This window comes from Tauraco erythrolophus, chromosome 1, assembly GCF_009769465.1.
Source record: "Tauraco erythrolophus isolate bTauEry1 chromosome 1, bTauEry1.pri, whole genome shotgun sequence".
NCBI lineage: Eukaryota > Metazoa > Chordata > Aves > Musophagiformes > Musophagidae > Tauraco > Tauraco erythrolophus.
The window spans coordinates 62321158-62342673 of NC_141465.1; the positions used below are offsets into that span (position 1 = coordinate 62321158).

At 41.0% G+C, this 21516-nt stretch overlaps 1 protein-coding gene across 3 annotated transcripts in view; it reads right to left on the reverse strand.

Annotated features, from left to right (window-relative positions):
• The window catches only part of INPP4A (inositol polyphosphate-4-phosphatase type I A), a 132843-nt gene that overhangs the window by 76864 nt on the left and 34463 nt on the right, over positions 1-21516 (reverse strand). For all 3 annotated transcript variants that reach the window (XM_086619311.1, XM_086619302.1, XM_086619294.1), the window contains exon 3: positions 4273-4332. The gene's annotated coding sequence lies outside the window, so the exon portion shown is untranslated. The remainder of the gene's footprint in view (positions 1-4272; positions 4333-21516) is intronic.

The following is a 21516-nucleotide window of genomic DNA, read 5'->3' on the forward strand; positions in this document are numbered from 1 at the left end:
AAAATATCATTTCTATGTCTTGAGCTGAAACCAATCATCCTGTTAAAAGGTGCTATTTGTGTATGTTGCCTCCTTCAGACAAATTGGGCCTGAATTTTAAGACACCTACTTATCGATGCATTCTTCAAACACAGAAGTGTTAGTTGTGCGTTCTGGTGCTTTAGAAGTAGGTTTGTAGCTGTCTGTACAGCTGTCACACAATGCTCAAAACAGGCAGCCAGTTCTGAATATCATGGCTAAAAACTTCTACTTGGGCTCTGCCTAAATTAACACTTCTGGTGGCACCTCAGTAAACTCAGCACCTCAGCAAGGCAACGCAGCTTAGGGACAGCACAAGAGGGCACGCAGAACTACAAGCTTCGGTAGCAAACTATTGAAATGAGCAGAAAAGTTGAGATTTCTCCTGAAGTAGACTTTAAGACTGACCTGACTTCCTAAGAGATCTCAGATCACTGACAACTGCTCCTGATTTCACCAACAGCTGCAGGCGATTAGTGTTTACAAAGGACTTTTACTGAGATGTCTGAGTTCGGGTTAAAGATACGTATTTGAAAATTTGACCTCCGGCATTTAAAGACCACCTGCCCTGCCCTCCCAAAAGTTATCAAAAATCATGCACTAAAGGTAAAAATAACTAGGAGCCTTTTCTACTATTTATTCTGCAGAGACTAGCATGCTAGCAATGCCCCAGTCTGAGGCATATGACTGCTGCAGATTTTTGTCTTTTATTACAGGCACTTCAAGCTATTGTATTCCACCTAGTCTTGGAGAGCATACAGAGAGCTGGCAAGTGTTTGTACTGCACAGACAAGACCTGGAGATCTGGACTTGAAGACACACATGGGCACTTTCTATCTTACCTTCCTACCCATATGAAAAATACCACTGGAAGTTGGAAAAGATCCACATGCAAAGCTTCCAAGAATGAAAGGAGTATGGATTTTTTGAGGGTTGGTTTAGATGGTATGGATTAAGTCTTAATCCTCTCACTATGTTTTAGTGAAGTAATTATTCCTGAAATCCTCATAATGATTCTGTGATAGTTCATCTATGTATCTCCCAAGGATAATGCCTAGCGATTATTAACAATTAGGTACTGGACATTTTGTAATTTAAGCACTGTAACAGCTTTATCATTAAAATGCAAACATAGGAGTAACAACATTAATACGTTATTGAATTGAATGTAAGCTTGGACAGGATAATGTTCCAAATACTTTAAATGCCTTGATATAAGAGTAGCATTTAATTCCAGAAAACCCTTAATTTACTTTTTGCTTGTGCACAACATAATGTAGGTTACACACTTATAAAGAGACAGAAGTCATTATAGGAAAGAAACAAAGTAATAACTCACAGATCATTGTAGTCTCCAGACACTTAGAACATCTGAAATTCTTTTGCCGCCTTCTCTCTGACTCTGTGCCCTCTACAGCCGTTCTCATTAGCAATGTATCATCGTGTTCTTTTACCCTTCTTTCTGTCCTCCCTGCATTCAGGCTCTACTCAATCTGATTATGTCTTTATTTAAGGTGTTATTCAAACTCAGTCCTTTGTCTCTGTCTTTGCTGCTAAAGTCATGGTTAAGTCTGCAGACTAGAATCAGCAGAGTCAGAAACACACCTAATGTAATATAGAACATTACTGAAAGGCCAAGTGTCTCACATTACGCAATAACTGCATATGAAGTTACTGCAATGATACATACCAATCTGGCATGGTGAACACAATCTAGCATTAACAAGAGGATCATGAACATGATGGTCTAAGAAATAGGATCACTGCACATTTAACACAGTCACACATTCATTCACACACGGCCTGCTCTGCATTTTAACGTACTTTACAAACTGGCAAAAAGGGAAAAGCGAAAGGGGAAGGAACAAACTAGCGAATGCTGGTTTTTGTTAAAAAACACACTGTGAAAGCAGATAGTATAACTGCAGTAAAAGCTAACAACAACAATCATAAAGCAGCTCGCTGTGCTAATAACAATTACCTCTCCTTAGTCAGTCACTCACGCAGTTTGTCCATTCCTCCCCTATGTCAGTATGTGCTTTGGCAAGGCACGTTTTCTGGAGTTGTCACCCAGAGAACTGACTGAAGAGAAAGCACAGATTGCTACTTAAAAAAAGGTCCCACTGGAGATAAACTCTGTTTCATACACACACATTAAGGAGCCTCAGTCAAAAAAAAAAAGTGGAGCTTTACATATGCAACACTGAGTTAGACTCTTAATGAAGAAGCGACTCAATTCAAATCAGTTGAAAGAAAATATGCACCAAAGTACCAAGCAAGCAGGCAAACAGAACCGAGTGGCATTCTCTTTTCTTTTTTTCCTATTTTCTCTCCAGACCTACCCTAACACAAAGCTTCAAAAGAGTAGTGGGATCTGTCTATGTGGAGTTGATTCCACAGCTAGGGCCATATTTGAGAAACACTTAATTAGGATGATATGCTGTCCCTGTAGGGGAGCCCCAAATGCTGGTTTTTTAACTCTATTGTTATGGATTTCTTTGAAAGTGTGGAGACAGAGCCCACAGGGGAGAAGACATAGCTGTCTCAGGGAAGAATGACAATTCTTTTTTAATTTCTTCAGAAAGAAGCAGCACTGAACTGGATGGACATGCAGGATTGCCCCAGGCATATCTTTTCCAATGCAGACAATGATTAATAGAAGAAAGAAAGATGATATAAATGACTAGTACTACTGCAATTCCTTTCAAGTCACAGTAAAGCTAGCTACAGGGTTTAGTGAAGCTAATTTGCTGCTGGTAACTTCATCCCTGCCTTCTTGCAATTGAGGAAGATCTGTAAGTGCATGCTCAATTCTCAAGTTATTCTCCACTGAACGGTTCAAGATGTTAAAAGGAAAAAATTACACATAAGCCCCTGGAGCATCCCATTGTGCGCTGCATTCCATTCTGCCCCAGTCCAATAACCCAATCTATGGTATTGACCACTTGCTCTAATTCCAGGTTTAGGCACAATCGCGTATCTCTCTAGACTTTTCAGTAATTGATCTTTGGTCTGCATTAAGACATGTATATGGTACAAGAAAAGCAATGTTGCATGAGAAAGTGCATTTGCTGACTCTGCTTGATCTTACAAATGACCCTGTTCTCCCTCAGCAGTTGGGCAAAAACGTCTCTGAGAAGTCACTGCTGTTCACCACTGACTCTACTCCAGCGTTCATTCTTTGTGGAACTCTGTAAAAGGGCACAAGGAACAAACTAGCACAAGGAACAAACACTACATCAGAGAGGAGGAGATTGAGGGTTCCCCTCAGTTTCTGCACGATTACCCATGTGACCATAAGCATTACATGTGACCATGAGGATCACGTTTCATCTCTTGCTGCTTCCTATTCCCAGACCAGGAGAACCTCCCGCCTCTATCAGAAGACTCATTTGATTGGCATCTGTTTCACACTGCCTTGTGGTTAAGGCCATATTCTCCTCATCACCAGCACGTGCACCACAACTTCTCTTATTTTCTGAAATCTCAGAAGCTAGGGTGCAGCTGGTCAGACATACAGCCCACCAACAGCTGCTCTGGCCCACAGGAAGCAAGAGGAATCCTGTGACTGCACTTTGCTTCAAAACAAGTGGAGGAGTGTCTTCACGCAAGATTCTTCTGCTAACAGGAACGCTACCAGGACACACATTCACCTCTCAAGGTCTAGTAATATGATAGTCTCTGCCCCGGCCATGTCACAGGACACACAGTAGCACTTTCACTGTGGAGAACTAAACACTCGACAAACGTTTGTGAAGTGCTGAACAGGATTCATTTCCCATCCCGAAGGATATTGCTCTATGCTACAGCAATATTCAATGACAACAAAGGCAGATATGCCTTTCTCTACCTGTGTTGACTCAGGATGTTCAAGTGAGAAAAATTAAAGACTGCCAGTTTGTTCTTATAGTGGAAACAGGTGACAAACATTGGCCTAGGCTGTACTTTAAATCTCGCAAATTTCCAGAAATATCACTAGCTCAAAGATAAACAAATCACACTGTCACTAGCTAAGGACCTACCTGAGCTTCTGCGGACAATGCACCCAATGATAACAGAAAACATCTGGCCAACAAAACATAGGGTAAGCACGCCACTGACACCAGAATGTAGGATCTTGTCAGCACTTCATTATTTCTGTGGCTGAAGTTCCTTTTGCTTTGTCTGCCTCTAATTCATTTCATTTTTGAACGTTTGCATTCAGTGTCCACAGATCATCACACATCATGGTTGCAATCACTAAAATTGTTTTACCTTACTCCGTCTTTCACAGATGAAATTCCGCATGTGTATCCAGCTCTTTTTAAATAAAGCCTGAAAGACACAAAAAGAACAAACTGTTTCTGACTGAACGGATCCAAATAAACTGGCTAAAAGTACAGGAAAAAAATGTTAGGGAAAGCAATTAATACGGGAACAATTAAAAATATAAACCACTAAAAACTTTTGTAAAAATGTAGTGTTAACATTTCGTAACACAGCTCCTTTACTATTTGAAACAGAATCTGGACTGTGGATCAGTTTGGAGGAAAGAGAACATAAGAATAAAGCCAAAAAAACCCTTCAGAATCAGGTACTGTTACTGTAACATTTTACACTTAGGGACTGTGATGTGTATTTCCCTTCTACTATATTAATGAAAATAAAACGCATTTAACTAAAACTATTTTCTATTAAGTCTGTAAAAGACTCAATGCGGTTATGGTATAAGAAGCTCAATAAAGTAGCTACTTCATGTCACCAGCAACAATCGAGCTCTCCCAGCACAGCTTCTCAACTTGGCTACCTTGTCCCGTCTGTTCATTCCAGCTGCAGTCCATATCGGGGTCACCACATGGCACTGCAACTACTTCCCCAAGAGGATGCTCCATGAAACAGAAATGCTAACAACTGAACCCAGCCCTCAATTTCAAGCAATTTTCAATCCTTGCAGACCTAGACTGAATTCAGATGCCACTGGCAGAGAGACTTAAGAATCTCGTTTCTTGCCAACACGCACAGCTCTTCCACTGTGACAAGGAACATATTGTCCTTGGCCATACCAACATCACTCATCATACCTACACAATAGGCATCTTAATGTTTTTTTTCCCCTTCAAGAAGTATAATCAAGACATTTCCTAGCACGTTTTAATCCCATAAATCGATCAGTCCAGAATCCTTATCCAAGTTCATTTTCAAACAGATACACAACCACATGGCAGGAAAGTGAGGCAGCTAGACTTGAAGGTTAACTTTAACCCGAGAAAGTCATCGCCTTCCTAGGCTCCCTCTGTAGCCAGCCAAATCCAACATCTACACTGCTCAATCCACCAGCTATTGGGGTTAGCCCCTGAGCGAGACCCAGAGATGCAGGGGAAGCTCCCCGTCACACTGCCCAGATTGCTTCTGTTCTGCTTAACACAGTTGTCACATAGTATCTTAACGTTTCACCCATGGTCTCTTCTCAGTCCCCATGGTGATCTTAAGACACAGTCACTATTTTGTGAGGGTACTTTTCAAATTTTCAGGTTTACAGTTTCCAAAATGATTCAAGAGCTGCATTGCAACCCAACACAAGAGTGCTTTATAGCAGCAGACTAGGAGCAGGTGCCTTGCATCCTGGCATGAGGGCAGCTGAGGTGCTGGATAGTGCAAAATCTGCCAAGATGGAGAGCGAGGTGAGCTACATCGACAAACCTGGCACAGTGCTGTCCATACAAGGAGCAGAGTGTGAATTATCTCCACCAACTCACTCACTCCAGAAGCAAACTCAGAAGTAAAGTAACACACAGTATAAAAAAGTGGGAGATGAGGATGAGGGAGCAAATTGGAGATCAAAATGTGGATGAATCTGATGGGAAATGGGCTGGGCTACAGGACAGACCAGGACAGCAGCCAGTTGAATACTCTAGCTCACCTTCTCAGTCTTTTACTTTGAAGGCAAGAGACAGGCTTCCTCTAATGCGGTCCTACTGAAGTTACTATCTCCTGCTATAGCCCAGACGTGACCACCTCAGATACATCCTTTTCTTTCCTTTCACCTTTTTTTCTAATGACAAGAAAAGCCTGTCAGAATGAAGAGAATTTACGTGAATCCATGCAGGCTAGCTGCATGATTGCACCTTTGCAGCATCGCAGCACCTTGCAGGCTGAGACATGACAGAAGAGCAGAAGTCAAACCCAGCAAAGCAACACTAGGGTGTTCAGCATACTTTGCTGACTGATTACGCCACTGCACATGTCTTTCCAAGAGGGAACCTGTTTCTCAGTAAGAGGTAGTGGAATCTGACTTTACAGAACAATTCAGGGTGGAAAGGATAGTTCAGCTTTCTGCTGAACCTCTCAGTTCAGACAATGTTGTTCATGGTTTTATCCAGTTGGATCTTAAAAATCTCCAAGGACGGAAACTGGTTCAACCTCTCTCGCCAAACTGCACAACTGTTGGACTACCTGTTTTTATAGGTGCCACCGAAACCAGTAGTACAGTTATTTCACATTTCCAAAAGCATTACAGAAGGAAAACAATAATTTATAAGCAATTGAATACTGCACAACTGATGATATTTCAGTTTCACACCTTCACCTGTCTATTCACACTCAGAATTACAGAACAAAGACATTAATTGTGTACCTCGGAGTTAGCAAATAACTCTATGGATCAAATTTTTTATCTTAAGGTCAAAACAAAACCTCTTCAACTAGTATGCTCTCCAGGTCAAGAACAAGTACGATTTTTAACTGGAAATGTCTGCCATTTTGCTACAACAGTGCATGATAGAAATCTTTGACCGTGGTACCACAAAACTGTGGCAAGGCAACAGTCCTATGTGAGGAAGATACTCTTCCAGTAAAATATATAGATGTGGCAAATATATAAACATATACAGTAGGATTAAGAAAGCTAAAAACTTAATTCACAGAAAAATACACTGACCAGCTTAAGCGATTTTATTTATTTTTATTTATATAATGTTTTAAAACATTAAATTCAGAGAAGATCCATACATAAAGCAAACAGTGTTCAGATTTGTGATGCAGTAATTAAGATACAATTCATCAGTCTACAGTGATGTATGTAAATACTAGGAAAATCAAAACTACCAAAGAAGAACCAGGACTGAAATAAAAGAACTAAGATGAAGTTAAAAATCACTAAGACAAAACGACACACTACAGACTAACAAGAAGAACGTCCACTCCAGACTGGGAGTTTATCAGTTGAGAAAAACCAAGAAGAAGGAAGACTTCAGTGTCAGACAATGCAGCCACAAAAAGGGCAAATACTGTGTTAGGGTGCACCAGCCAATGTGCCCTTGTTGCTACAAAAAAACGCAAGAAGACTGACTCCGGAACACTGGCTACAACAAGGTAAACACTGCCCATCTCAGTCTGTAACACATGTAGAGAAATACTTATGAGGACAACAGAGAGTCAGCCTTCCCAGAGCAGATCAAAAAATTGTTAAGCTCAGCAGAGGCTGAGATGAGTTACAATTTGCTCTCCAGAAATATATGACAAGGGCTAAAAACTAGAGTGATGAAAAAAGATAAAGACGATGTTAACAAAATAACTAACCTAACTGGAATAATAGCAAGCAAGAAAGCTAGTTTAGCCAAGGAAAAACTTGGTTTCCATATAAAAGGAGCATTATGCCACTATTAAGACTAGACTCAACAACTCAGAAAACTCCATCCAGTCCTATACTTGTATGCATTCATCAGCAAATCATCTAAAATTTATTACAAAATTATACCTCTTCACAGAAGTGATCTATAAGGCCGCTCAAGTTTTCTTCTTCTTCATTGCTCAAGGTGAAGGCAGAACAAACTTGACGTTCACTTTTATGACTGTCAGTTCAGAAGAGAAGTTACAAAGCATTTTACTTACCCTGGCTTTGGAGAGTTCCTCAATGAGGACAGAGACATTTTAAATGTGATGAATGTGATACACAGTATATGTGACAATTAATACACATTAAATGTGATACACAGTAGTTTTCGGCAAAGTAATTTACTATTTTAAATCATTTTTATTTTGGTAAATTTTGTGCAGGCATATGAAGTTCCAATTTGGTATCCTTTATAGAATCATCGAACAGTTTGGGTTGGAAGAGACCTTCAAGATGATCTAGTTCCAAGCCTCTGCCATGGGCAGAGACACCTTCCACTACATCAGGTTGCTCAAAGCCTCATCCAACCTGGCCTTGAACACTTCCAGGGGTGAGGCAGCCACAACTTCTCTGGGAAACCTGTTCCAGTGTTTCACCACCCTCAGGGTGGAGAATTTCTTCCTATATCCAATCTAAATCTGCCTACTTTCAGTTTAAAGCCATTGCCCCTTGTCTTATTACTACACACCCTTGTAAAAAGTCCCTCTCCAGCTTTCTCGTAGGCCCCTCTAAGTACTGGAAGGCTGCTGTAAAATCACTCCGGAGCCTTCTCCAGGCTGAACAGTCCCAACTCTCTCATCCTGTCTTCAGAGGAGAGGTGTTTCAGCCCTTGGATCATCTTCGTGGCCCTCCTCTGGACTCGCTCCAACAGCTCCATGTCCTTCTCGTGTTGGAGGTCCCAGAGCTGAATGCAGTATTCCAGGTGGGGTCTCACGAGAGCAGAGCAGAATCACCTCCCTCGACCTGCTGGCCACGTTCCTTTTGATGCAGCCCAGGATACGGTTGGCTTTCTGGGCTTCAGCTGTATTTGTATTCTGTAACTTCAACTGTATTTATTTAGTATAGTTTTTTTTTTTTCCCATTCTAAAAGCAGGGCACGTACTGTGAAAGCTCCTAGACACCAAGAAAGCTACTCACAAAACAAGTCAGAGCCAGCCAGTCACAAGATCAAGGGCTGATACAATGGACCTGCTGCATTATAACTCTGTAATACACTGTACCACCATTCACCTTCAGGACATTTAATATAAATAGTTAAACCTGGTCAGTTACTATTCATTTCACTCAAAACGAAGAAATGAAAATGGCAGAGATGAGAAAGGAATCTAAAAATCCAATTTAGAATACTATTTTTTAGACAAAAAATGACTAGTTCTGTGGCCACAGGCAAACCCCTTTCATCTCTGTGGCTCAGCTCACACATCTGTAAAATAGAGACGATGTGACCTAGTAACTACATCGAGTCTCTCTGCTGGCAAATTATACTCGTATCCTGCTCACTACCATCAGGAAGTCACACCCATTTTGCAAAGCAACATTGGAAATCACACATTCTAGAGAAATGTGTTTTAAAATCAGTCCGTCAGTGAGATTTTTAGAAAATTATTGCAACTTCTGCAGACAAGGCAATCCTGTCTACCGATCTCCCTGGGAGTTCTCACCTCCCGCAGGTACCCTCCTGCTCTGCACCCAATTCTAAAGGCAACTTTGGTTCTTCAACTATATTTTTAGAGTACGTACCTAATTTCCCCTCTTTGATACAATCATGCTTTTAAATTGCACTCCAATTCAGTTGTGCTTTGGTACCTGATTAAGAAGCTTTAGCCAGAGAAACTAAATTGAACAGCAGTAGTACATGTCCAGGTGGTAAACCTGGAGAGTCCAATGTTACTTGCCTATAAAAGAATCTAACTGGGCACCAACCCAAGCCCCTTTTTCACCCTATCTTGTACAACTTTTAAACTACATTGCCTTGTAATAGCAGTAAGACCACGGCAGAGTGTGGTAATGTGCTACTGCAGACCACACCAAAGCACCAGCTTCTTGGCATGTTCTGCCTCTGGCCTTCTGTATTAAGAAACTATGAGGATGGGAAAAAAACGGTTCTTCGAAGACTGCAGCATGTTTTTGCTTAATTAAAACCATATAGAAACTGTTTTGCAATTGACTAATGACGGCAGTTCAAGCCTTAGTGCTTGCTGACAGATTTTAAAAGCCATTCAGATCCTTCACTGTAAGGAAATGATATATAGTGAGATTTTTTTTCTCCCCAATTGCTTGTACTTGCAACCAGGGTTATCAAGCAAACTGAAGAGAACATCAGTTCTCCATTAATTCTGTCATATCATTATTCTTAAATACTGCAGAAAGTGAAGCACATGACACCATTCCCTGTGGAGAAACCTTAAAGTGTGATATAAAACAAACATAAAAACAATAGGGAGCATATGTGCTCCTATTGAAAATCTCTCACTTTCTCCTCTTCCTTCCCTTCTTCCCTCTTTCTCACTCACTGGACAGCAGCTAAATCATTCCAGGGAGGAACGAAAAGAACGCTTTTACTCTGCAATTAAGTGTGATGTCAACATCTCTGCAGGGTACCTGCAATCCATGACACCAAGTGTGATATTGTCCATTAGGTAAACAGAGAAAAACAGAGGTACTTTGCCCAGAGGCTAGCTTTAATAGCTTTTATCTGGGCACAGTCCAACAGACATGCTATTCCGATGAGAGTTGAGCCAATCTAAGCTACTGTCTCCTGTTGCTCGTACTTGCTTTTCCCCTCCTCCTTCAGCAAAACTGCACATGTTGGTACAACCTAAAATTCTTCTTTTTAAAAAAGAAATAGAATATTTGGGCAGAAAAAAATAGCAAAACAGAATATTTTGCAAAAGGTACAATTTAAAACAAAGCACTTTGACAGAACCAAGCTGGGGAACAACTATATCTGTTGTTCATGCTGGCAAATCTGAGGAGCAGGAATCTCTGCAGCAGACAAGCAGCTGAGGATGAACCACATGACAGTAGAGCTGCAAAAAAAAATGCTCAAAGCAAGTTGTCAGGCCAATGCAGCTCAGAAGACATTTCCTGTAAACATATTTTAAAGACTCAAGTTTCCAATAATCAGGCTACAAACCCAGGCAGCACATTCTTTTTCTAGGTCAAGATAGTTATGACCCTTGCTACAAACCTCGAGCAGATAGAAGGTAGAATATACCGTGTATCCTGCTGTGCTCTGTCTGAAATTCTCCTTTGCCTTGTGGCAAATATAATGCAGCGCTCTTTCAACTCTTATAAACTACGTATGATTTCCTGAAGTCCTCCCTCATATTCCCCATTTTGAAATTCCAGTCTTCGGGATTTTAAAGAACATCAACTGTCTTCATTCTGAGCAAATTATTCTTGTGATCAATGTGGCAACTCTTTCTGCAGTACTAACCTTCACAAAATGCTATCACCATTGTACCAAAATATGCCTTACAGAAAAAGGGGAAACTTGCCTTGTTTTGATCTGACTTCCTCAGAATTATTTCAGATTTGCTTGCATTATGTATGCAACCTCTACTTTCACAATTAAAGTATCAGTTACTTTCAGCTCCTGGTTGGGAACAAAAAGAACACACATCTGCGCCTGTATCTGTATCTCTGGTTGCAGCAGTGCTTTAGCACTCCCAATGCTAGGCTGTGCTCCTGAACGAGTCACAACTTCTTGTCGGGCAGAAACACAGTCACAATTTACCTTGCTCTGCACCTGATTTTCACGGAAAGAAAATCATAGTACGTGTCAATACCTCCTCAAGTTGAACAAACATGGAGCCAGAACACACAGCATGCATGCCCTGACATTAGGTCTGTTCCTCAACATCGTCACATAAACACCTCCGCAACTCAGGCTAGTTAGTGCTGTCCTGCGAAAGGGGAAGTGAGGAAAGGAAGATTACAAAATACAGTCTCAAGGTCAAACTAGTTTGCACGAGTGGATCCTGTATTCTACATTCTATTTTAAATATTAAGAAGCAGCCCTGGTTTGCTATTACGAGCATGACCAATCCAACCATTTACTATGTGCTTATGCAGACGAGATGAGGTGTATGAAGAACGCCCAGGACCACGGTCAATCAACTTGAACAGTTTCATAATATTGTTGACAATAAATGGTGTCCCGTACCTAAAATTCTCACTCCCTTCTTTCATTTATTATATTAGTGTCACAGGAAGACATGTTTTTCTTAGCTACCGAATGCCCACACGCCTATCTCTCTCTCTCATCACAGGAGGTCTATGCTTTCAGGCTAAATCACATTCCATTGTAAAACTAAACATCTAAGCAGTAATAGGTGGAAAATATTTTCATGCAGTGTAACTAAATGATAATTTTCTGAGGGTGTTCAGCTTTACACAAATCCCTGACATGTCAACATTAAGATGGGTTTTCCTTCTAGGGTAATCCATTACACTGACCTTGTCATGCAGACGTATTTATGGCAACCTGAGAGCTGATGCAAACTGAAACACTGGGCACTCCAGCCATGAAACTTGCAGCACAATAGGGGGAAATCTAGTCGCATTACTAATTTTTGCATATAAATAGTCACATGCTTACTGTGAAGACACTGTTTCCTCGGGTCTCAGAAATACGTACCACAGAGGAACAGGGAAAAAAAGTGCAAGTTGTAGGGAATTTGGGGAAGTTGTAGGGAAGTTGAAAAAGATGTCATACTTTCAAAAATAAAAATGCTGCAAAATATCAGGCTCTCCATCAGCTACCATGGCCCGCCCAAATGCCTATTTACCACCTCCCTGCTTTCTCTTAGAAGCCTTTTAGAGGTTTGTGAATATTGTTAGTGACAAACAAGCACTGTGCTAGGAAGGAACTACCCTTCTCATTTATTTTGGATGTTTTGCTCATGACAGGGAGGGGTATCAAATCTTCACACAAATTGAGTCAAATTACTATTGAGTTCTTATCTGCTAGTTATCACAAACATCAGCTAAACAGATCTTCACACTTCTAAGTGTTCTGCCCTCCATTTGTCTTTCTGCTAAATTTTATGTAAAATTGGTATTAAAGACACCCCCGTTTTTTAAAGAGACAACTGCTACATGTGCCAAATTTCTTCTAGCCCTCAATAAAATCTTACCAGTAGCCCTTTGTGACATTTTTTGATTTTCCATGAAATTAAAGGCTGTGGGGATATTTACGTATCTGAAATATAAATCCCACTAGTGAGCATAGACAAGAACATTCAGTTTTTCTTGAGCTATTAGGAAATACTTGCACCCCACAAAAAAGGCAAAGCATTTACAAGCTAGTCAAAATTCAGACACCATGGATGTTGAAGCCAAGCCCCTGCCTTCCTCAGTTCACACACACACAAGTTGGCAACTTGCCATCACTTCCAAGCACAAAAGCAGCAGCCGCTTCCTTCAAGCGCTCCCTGTGCAAACAAAAGTTTATCCCTCCGCATGCCCAACCATGCTCTCTGTACCCTGAAGGCGCTCAACGTCTTCCACTACCCCCATGCACTGAAATGACATGGTGTCTTCAAAAGGACCCTGCGAGAGAGCTCTTTTTCAAGGGGGAAACCAAAACACGCCAACCGCCCCATGCAAACTGCCAGCACCTCCACCCTTCCCTCTGGGGCACAGAGAAGCTGGCAGAAACAGGTCTTTCATGGAAAAAGGGGAGGAGAAGGCAGCTGGATGGCAGGAGGCAGGAGGACTGCTGCTGCCTCGGTCTCCTACTTGCAGGCATCTCTGCCCTTCACAAGCACAGGCAGTGTCCTGGTTTCAGCTGGGACAGAGTTATTCTTTGTAACACATTCTGGTCAAATCTGCCGTTATCTCAACCCTTCGAGCCCCACATTGGGTGCCACAAAGTCACGTCTCTCTCTGCCCACTCAGGTCCATGGGAGCTGACTGCTGGGCAGTGTCTGCAGCTTCACTACGGAGGAGTCATGAGACAACTGATTCGGTCTCTCTCAGATTGTATCAGTTGAAAGGGCAATACTACTTGTGTGCATTTGATTGTAAAAGATGCTGGTAAAAGGGAGGCAGCACTAAAGGATATAATTTCATCGTACAGCAATAAGCGTGACAAATGAAGGTCAGGGCACAGGAAGACAATTCTGACCGTATTTCACTCTGATCCCACCAGCCATGGCTTCATGGAGCTCAATAAAATAAACCTTTTGACCAGCTCTAGCAATGGTGGTCATGGCTTTCCTCCAGAAACCACAGGTCTGGATCCTTGAGGCGTGGATTAAACACTGTCAAACACAATTCCCTTCAATTCAACTCTCTGTTCTTACTTTACCCACACCCTTAAGTGGTGACTTCCATTCACCAAATATTTTAGGGAAAGTGCTATAGATAAACTGATTGTATAAACTGTGAACATGCAGGAAAGATGGCAGAGCCCTGTAGGGTCTCTCATAGGATCTTCTATAACACACCACATCACTTCAAAACAAACTTAGAACTAAAACTCCATTTGCTTCTGCCCAGTAACAAGCAGCACCTAGAATTACAAAAAAGCAAATGACATGACAGTATGAATGCTTACTCACACTATGATAATTCTAAAAATGGCCAATCTGTAAACATAAGCACTTTCAACTTACTTTCTGAGATAAGACCACAATTTCTCTGAAATTCATAAATTTGAGACCAAACTTGTCCCAGTTCCCTTCTATTCCCCAGTAAATTCACTGTCCTGTAGAAGAATCAGTGGTTTTGCTATCATGTTTTCACCAATACGTTCACAAAGCTACGGGATAATAATCAGAAATCTTTCTCAGGCAGGCAAAATCGCGAAGGCCACATTCTTCCTATTACTCATTACCTCCTGTTTACCAAAATACAATTGAAAGTCATCCACTTATCTCAAGAACAGAGAATAATTTAATGAACTTTTCCCAGGGACCCACATTTGAGAGAGAGTTTATAACAGAAAGACCTCATTCTAGCCAGCTCAGCTGCATGCATTTTTATGTCATGTATTCACAGCCACAATACTTAGTGATACTAATAGTCAGGCTGCAATCCCTTTTCATACAAATCCTCCATACTAACATACAGAGCTCAAAAGAGCTCATCTTGCAAGCTTTCCTGAAACAGAGGACACTATCAGCATTGTATTATTTTTTTCATGTCCTTCTGTGTGCATTAAAAGAATCTACATTTTACCATGTTGGTCCTATGTCCTCAGGAGAAGCTCTCCCAGCTGCCCAACAGAAATAATATTGATGCCAGGGAAAAAAGAAATCTTTTGCTTTAAAGTCAGACCACTAGTGTCTGTTTCTGACATGAGACAGAAGAAATCTTTTATAGCAGCTTGTATTTCAGGAATCTGGGGCTTAAAATACATGTACCTATCACACAGGAAACCTGACAAAGTTACTGGCTTTTTAGTGCAATCTAGAATATTGCAGTGTCATATTCTTTTTTTTTTTTTTTTTTTTTTAAATCAGGTTTGCTGCCCAAATAACCTGCAGAAATGGACATGCTCTGTTATTCACCTCTGCCTATAGCAGCTCTGCCATCTGGCACTAGCCAGTACTTATCTAAAAAGTACATCTGAATTAAGGATCATGAACCCATTCCTTTTAAACTGTGTTTCACCTGAACACAGAAGGTCAACTCAGAGTCATATGGGACATTGAACCTACCAATTCACTACCATTTATCTAAGCCCACACAGCAAACTCAGAGGTACTCTGCTGCTTTAAAAGATGAAGCTCCAAACTGAAATGAAAACTGAGCTAATCCCAGGTTTCTGTGACTCTATAAAATACAAGGAGAATTCAGCACAGAAATAACACGTCATCATAATCCAGGCCATAATCTCATTTAACCAGAGCAAAATGAACTATACTCATCCTTACAATGGCCCCGACTCCAGGGCAGGGCAGGGAGACTATAGCCATGAAGTACTAGTCAAGTAGAAACTCAGACCCTGAAGGCAAATGAAAGGACTTTCATTGCTATATTCACAGCATAGGCTGCATCCTTTGCTCTATTAAAACTAGCACGTGCTCAAGAATAAAAAAAAGGTTTCAACTGACAAAAATCGAGCCTGTGACTTTTTCTGTGTGATACAAAACCTCACACAAGGCAATGAAGTGGGAACCCCTCTAACAGTTTGGGCCTTCCTGGGCAAATGGGACATGTTCCTCGCCTCCCTCTGTGCCCGCCTGCTTGAACTGCTCCAGGATTAAGCGAGGAGCTTTTCAGGACACAGTGTAAACAGAGATTTAACAGTTCTTTTCCCCTCCTATTTAAAACCCAGCAACAAATCTAATCCAAACAAGATGACTCGCTCAGAAAACAGGAAGAGAGACAAAGCAGAAACCTTCTAGGTTTATACACATGTACAAATACAAGACCCTCAAAACAACTGATGTAAAAAATTGTCATTTTTAAAAATCAAGCAAATAAAAAGATGAGTTGTCCAACAAGTAAGATGTATTTAGTATTCAAACAGTGCTATTCATACTGCTCACATGCAAGGATTTTATTCCAATATAACTCCAGTTTCTAGGGGCTTATTTCTAACATGCAAAAAAAACCCTCAAAACTTGTAAAAAAAACAAATCAAACAAACTTTTTCCCTCTCTTCTTTTCAAATTTAGAGTTGAAAACAGAAATACTGTGCTTTTCTGTGACGCAACCATGTGCTACACAAACACCAATATATATATATATATATATACTACTGCTTTTTCATATACTAAAGAGTCCTCTTTCAGAGAGTCTAGTGTCAAATAGCAAATCACCACAGAAAATATGGCAACTGTTTTTTTGTGAAAAAAAATCATTATTCAGTGCACGGACCATTTTCTACTCTATGTAAAATTCAGCATCTGATACAGCAGTGCTCCAGTTTGGGTTGATCATGACATAAAACTGTAATATAATCCAAAAATCACGCATGTTAAAGATGATTCACGTAAATTGTTTCAATAATAAGACTGGACTTCCCCTAAGTTCTTCACCAGCCAGTTAGCAAGGCTGGCTATAAATCATTGCTGACATAGCTTTTGTGTAAAATAAGAGAGTAGGTGCTTCCTCCCACTGAAGACCTTCAAGAATTTTGGAGAAAGACGTTATTTTCTCCATGCCTCTCATTTCTCTTCTTACTACCCACAGTAACAGTTGTATTTCCTGCAGAGTCATTTCCCCCTGCCACTGCAGGGAGAGGTAGACGCACAAGGACGACGCCGGTGCCCGTTTCAAAACTTCTGCTCAAGGACCAAAGAAGCAGAACATGTAAGAGATCAGAGTTAACCCAGAAGCATTGCTTCCAACGTGCCAGGAAGGCAGACGAAGGGCTCAGAGTAACACAGTTAGGGCACGGCTTCGAAAGAAGCCACAGAAAAAAGTAGCAGGTTTTATGAAGGAGGAAACAAATAAAAGGACAGACGAATACCTCACCTGTCGTTTGCAACACAAGTGGCACAGGAGCAAAAGGGAAGAGCTGAATTACACGAGCTTTGCAGCTTTGCACCGTTTAAGGCCTGCCTAGGTGGAAAACCTACCAAGGGGAGAGAATCATTAAACAGGTTACAGCAGAGCAGCTGAAGTGAGAATGGAAAAAGAGGGCTTAAATTTCAGCAGGAAGTCCGCAAAAGCTTCAGCGAGGGCAGAGATAACAAACCATGGCTCTGGAGTAATGCAGAGATGAGAAAACCAGCTGTGCAAGCACCAGTGATGTCCTGTAGGTTAGGAACAGGCGGGGAGAACAGTGAGTTGGATTTTCTGCTTGGGTTCACTGGAGTTAACGAACCATTTACTATAGAAAAGAAAGGCCAAGGAGATCATGAACTCTCACACTTCAAGTCCTGCCAAAAGTACAGGCGAAACGGTCCCAACAGCTTGTGCCAACAGCTTGTGCTGTATGTTGCCTTTATGGCCTGATGCAAAGCCAACTTAAAGCAACAAAACCTAACTTTCAGGGTGCCTAGAGGGCAGACTGCGACAAATCCTATTACACCTATTACAAACCCCCTGCACAGAAGGATCAAAGGCAAATGCTTCCCTTGTGCTTAACACAGTTATGATCACTTCCCAGCACAAATCTCTCCTACCTTGGCTACTGACGTTTCAGCTGTGTCTTGTTAATATACCTAAAAGGCGGCATGCAATCATCAAGATAACATCACAACAAATCACCACTAAAACTGCTTTAGTTCTTCTCAGGAGCTTTCCAACTCACATAAAGCAAACTGTCCAGCTATTTGTTTGTTCTTTTTTTCAGCTGACGCTCTTTTTCACTTAGTGGCATTCCAGCAGCAGACAGAGGGACATAGCAGGCAGCAGGCAGAGAACGAGATGAATCAGAGGGAGTTCTCTCTGGTGGCCAGCACTTGCACAAAGAGTTTATGGACAAGTAGGATGGAGAGGCTGTCTTTAGAGTTGTGTTGGTTCAGGGGCTGTCATCCTGTTTTTTACATGTTAAGCATGTTCTTGAAATTTCTTTTCAAAATGTTAACTGTTAATTATCAAAATGTTAACTGTTAATTATTTAACTGTGCCCACAATGCATTAATAAAGAAATTATATAAACTTGATCGAAGATAATTGAGTTTTATTACAACAAATTATTTGTTCTGTTTTGACAGAATTCATATATATATGCATACATATATCAAGGCAAACATGAAGGTAAACACAATTCTGACACATAATCTCAGAAAACAATAATTCAGATACAAATCAGTGAAAATTTAAGATTGTAAAGACTATTTTATTTGGACTTGTTTGGATTTGAGAAGGGCAGGAAAGACTGCCATGTGCCACAACTTTCTTAGCGAGGAGTCCTAAACCCAACCCTGACATTGTTTAAACTAGCTTGCATCAGAAATATTTTATATCAGAAACATAAACCCTGATAATGAGTCTGCTCTGGGAGATGGACATCTGTGAGTGAGATTGTTTTAAAAGCTTCTCTCACTCTACAGTTTACTATGTTGGATGCCACAAGAAATGTAAACATATTACAAATGCACTAACAAACCTTACTTTCCATTTTATTAAGAAACCTAATCTCTTTTAAAAGAGAAAGTAACACCAAATCTAGTTAATTCATAGCAATGAAAACACTGTGCACCAGCAAATGCTATAAATCAGCAAATAGCAGAAGAAACTAAAGTATGCTGCCATTTTTAAATGACCTTAACTACAGCACCATATTTCTTTGAGAGGAGAAGACAGTGGTCATTTTAATATAAATTCCACAAGGAAACGAGTGGTAGTTTCAAGTAGCTGAAAGTGAGCTAGTAAATGATCAGTTTTTGAAGATATCCTCGTTCTCTCATTCTGAAAATAACACACAGAAGTGACCAGGCTCCCTTGTTAGTATAAGCAGCTGCCGATTTCACTATAAGATGCACTTTAAAAGGACATTGCCTTGCAAATCAAAAATAAATCAGGGAGCTAAGGGAAGAAAAAAAGAAAAAGAAAAAAAAGGAAAGAAGAAAGAAAAAGAAAATTCATTATTGCCATTCAAAACCAGAGTCCTTAACTTAGAAAATCTCTTGTGAAGAGTACAGCAAAAGCTCAAGATGCAGCAGAGTCTATGTGAGCATAATTAGTGATAACAGTCTAGACTACATTAAAATTATAGCACCAGAGTGAATAAAATAGCAGTAAAGCCACTACAAAAACCTGTTTTACCCACTCTGCATATGTCAATAATAACTAGACTATGTCCCACTTTTTGCATATAGCCACTTGTGACAACAGGATATATACACAGGCTGCATATATTTTATGCCATTTATAGTGGCATAAAATGAAAACCACCTCAATATCTGGACGTAAAGTATTTGAAGAAACTGTTTACATCCAGGCACTGCACGGATCACAGCATGCGCACACTCTCAACCTGAATGCTGAAAGCAAAACAACACTGTGATCCTAAAGGTAAACAATTATTCTGCTATTTCTAATGCCACTGTTTTTTATTCTATTAACACAGAAATTCAGAAGTCAGTAAATCTACTTTTAAGTAAGAACTACAGAACTGCAGCGCTCTCCAAAGAACAGAGGGCTGCTTAAAAACTAGTTGTTTTCCTTGCCCTACCGTCCAGCAGCACTGTTTCTTCGAAAGAGGTCTGTCCTTAACATGGCTGCCATGCCTTACATAACATCAATGAATGAGAATATAGTTATTTTGTTTCCTAGGACACGCACTGCCCATTAGCCATACGATTCTCCATATGGCACTGCAAACAGTCAAGACAAAGCTTTGCAGCAACGCAGCTCCCAAGAGCAGCATCCTCTGAGAATAAGCTGTAGCAGAAAGAGACTCAGCCTTCACAAGCTCTAAATTCCCCTTGGTATCTTTCTCTAGTAAATAACAGGCATTCTTACCTTAAGAAAACAATAATAGCAACAACGGTACTCAGTAGAGCCTTCTCTGTTTCATCTGCGCTCGTAAAAAAAATCTTGGCGCAACCGTCTGCTGCAGCAGGTAATCAATAATAAAACCCGCTGCTGCTGCTGCTGCCAGAGCTGCTCCATCTGAAGGCTAGCTAGCAGGAACGCTGTCAGTGTGAGTCATACCAGTGACTCAGAGCAGATGCAGAGCTGCAGGAGGAGTTTAAGTTTCAGGGCTTCCTCTCGCTCCCGCTCTCTGTCACGCAGACAGGCACCACTCGCCGCCTGGGCGTCTCTATGTGCCTGCAGACTGTCCCAGGGTTTTCTTTCAGCAGCAAGTTTCATTTCTTCCTCTACATAATCTTGTTTGGCGGCTTGTTTTCGGTTGTTGGTTGGTTTTTTTTCCTCCCAGAATGGCAATTCTAATTCTTTCTTCACTGTAATTACATTTATCTCGAATGCAAAAGCTCGCTCTGCAAGCCAGGCCAATGCTGCGGTGTGCCAGGCGGTGTGCTGCTACAGCGTATCTGTGGGCACACACCTCTCATCAAGGCTACGGGAAGAACTCAACACCCCAGGAAAGATTCTAAAACCCAAGTATTGAGAGAGGGCAATATCCATCTATTCATCACAAGTTTATAGCAAAGTGCCTCTGATTTCATTAAGTGCCCTGAGGAGGCTAAATTTGGTCTCAAATGCAGCGAGATAAAAGAGCTGTAGGAAGGACTATGGGATGCACGTGAGCAGAAATCCTACGTGCTTGACACCAGTTTAGTAGGGAGAAGCGTCTATGGGAAAAGAGCACAGCTGCATCATAGACAGCAGCAGCGGGTTTAGGGTTGAATTCTGGCAGCCTCCCCCACAGATATCCATCTTGCTGGGCACTGATCACCACGAAGAAGCAATTTGATCACCTATTTATTTCTCAGGCCTGCCAGACTCCCCACCACATAGAACTGAGAGCACGCATCATGAAGCAAAAGTTAGGCACTTAACGCCAGACAGTGTTGATATGTACTGCTATACTGACTACACTTTATTTCTGAAAGGCACATTATACTAAGCAGTTGCAGCGTTGAGCAAATCCAGCCTTCAAAAGAGATAGATGAAGCCCTGTGCTACTGAGCCAGCAGGTCAACCACATGGAAACAAATGGGATGAATCAAGAGAGTATTGTCAAAAGAAGCTGCTGGCTCAAGGAACAGTGCCATTAAAACGTGTAGACCTGCTTAACAGCCATTCATGTAAACATCTCAGAGAGTTTGGGAAAAAGGCACTTGGTTTATGTCAAAGCATTTACAGCAGAACATCTTTCCTCATACTTAGCAAATGTCCAGCTGGCTATCGTCCAGATAAACAGATTTGTGTTGAGACTTCTCATGGAAAAGCTCGTATCAAAGCATGACTTTCATGGTTCTGTATTTTTTGTCTTTTTAAAGAATTCCTTCTTTTGCAAAGCCAAATTA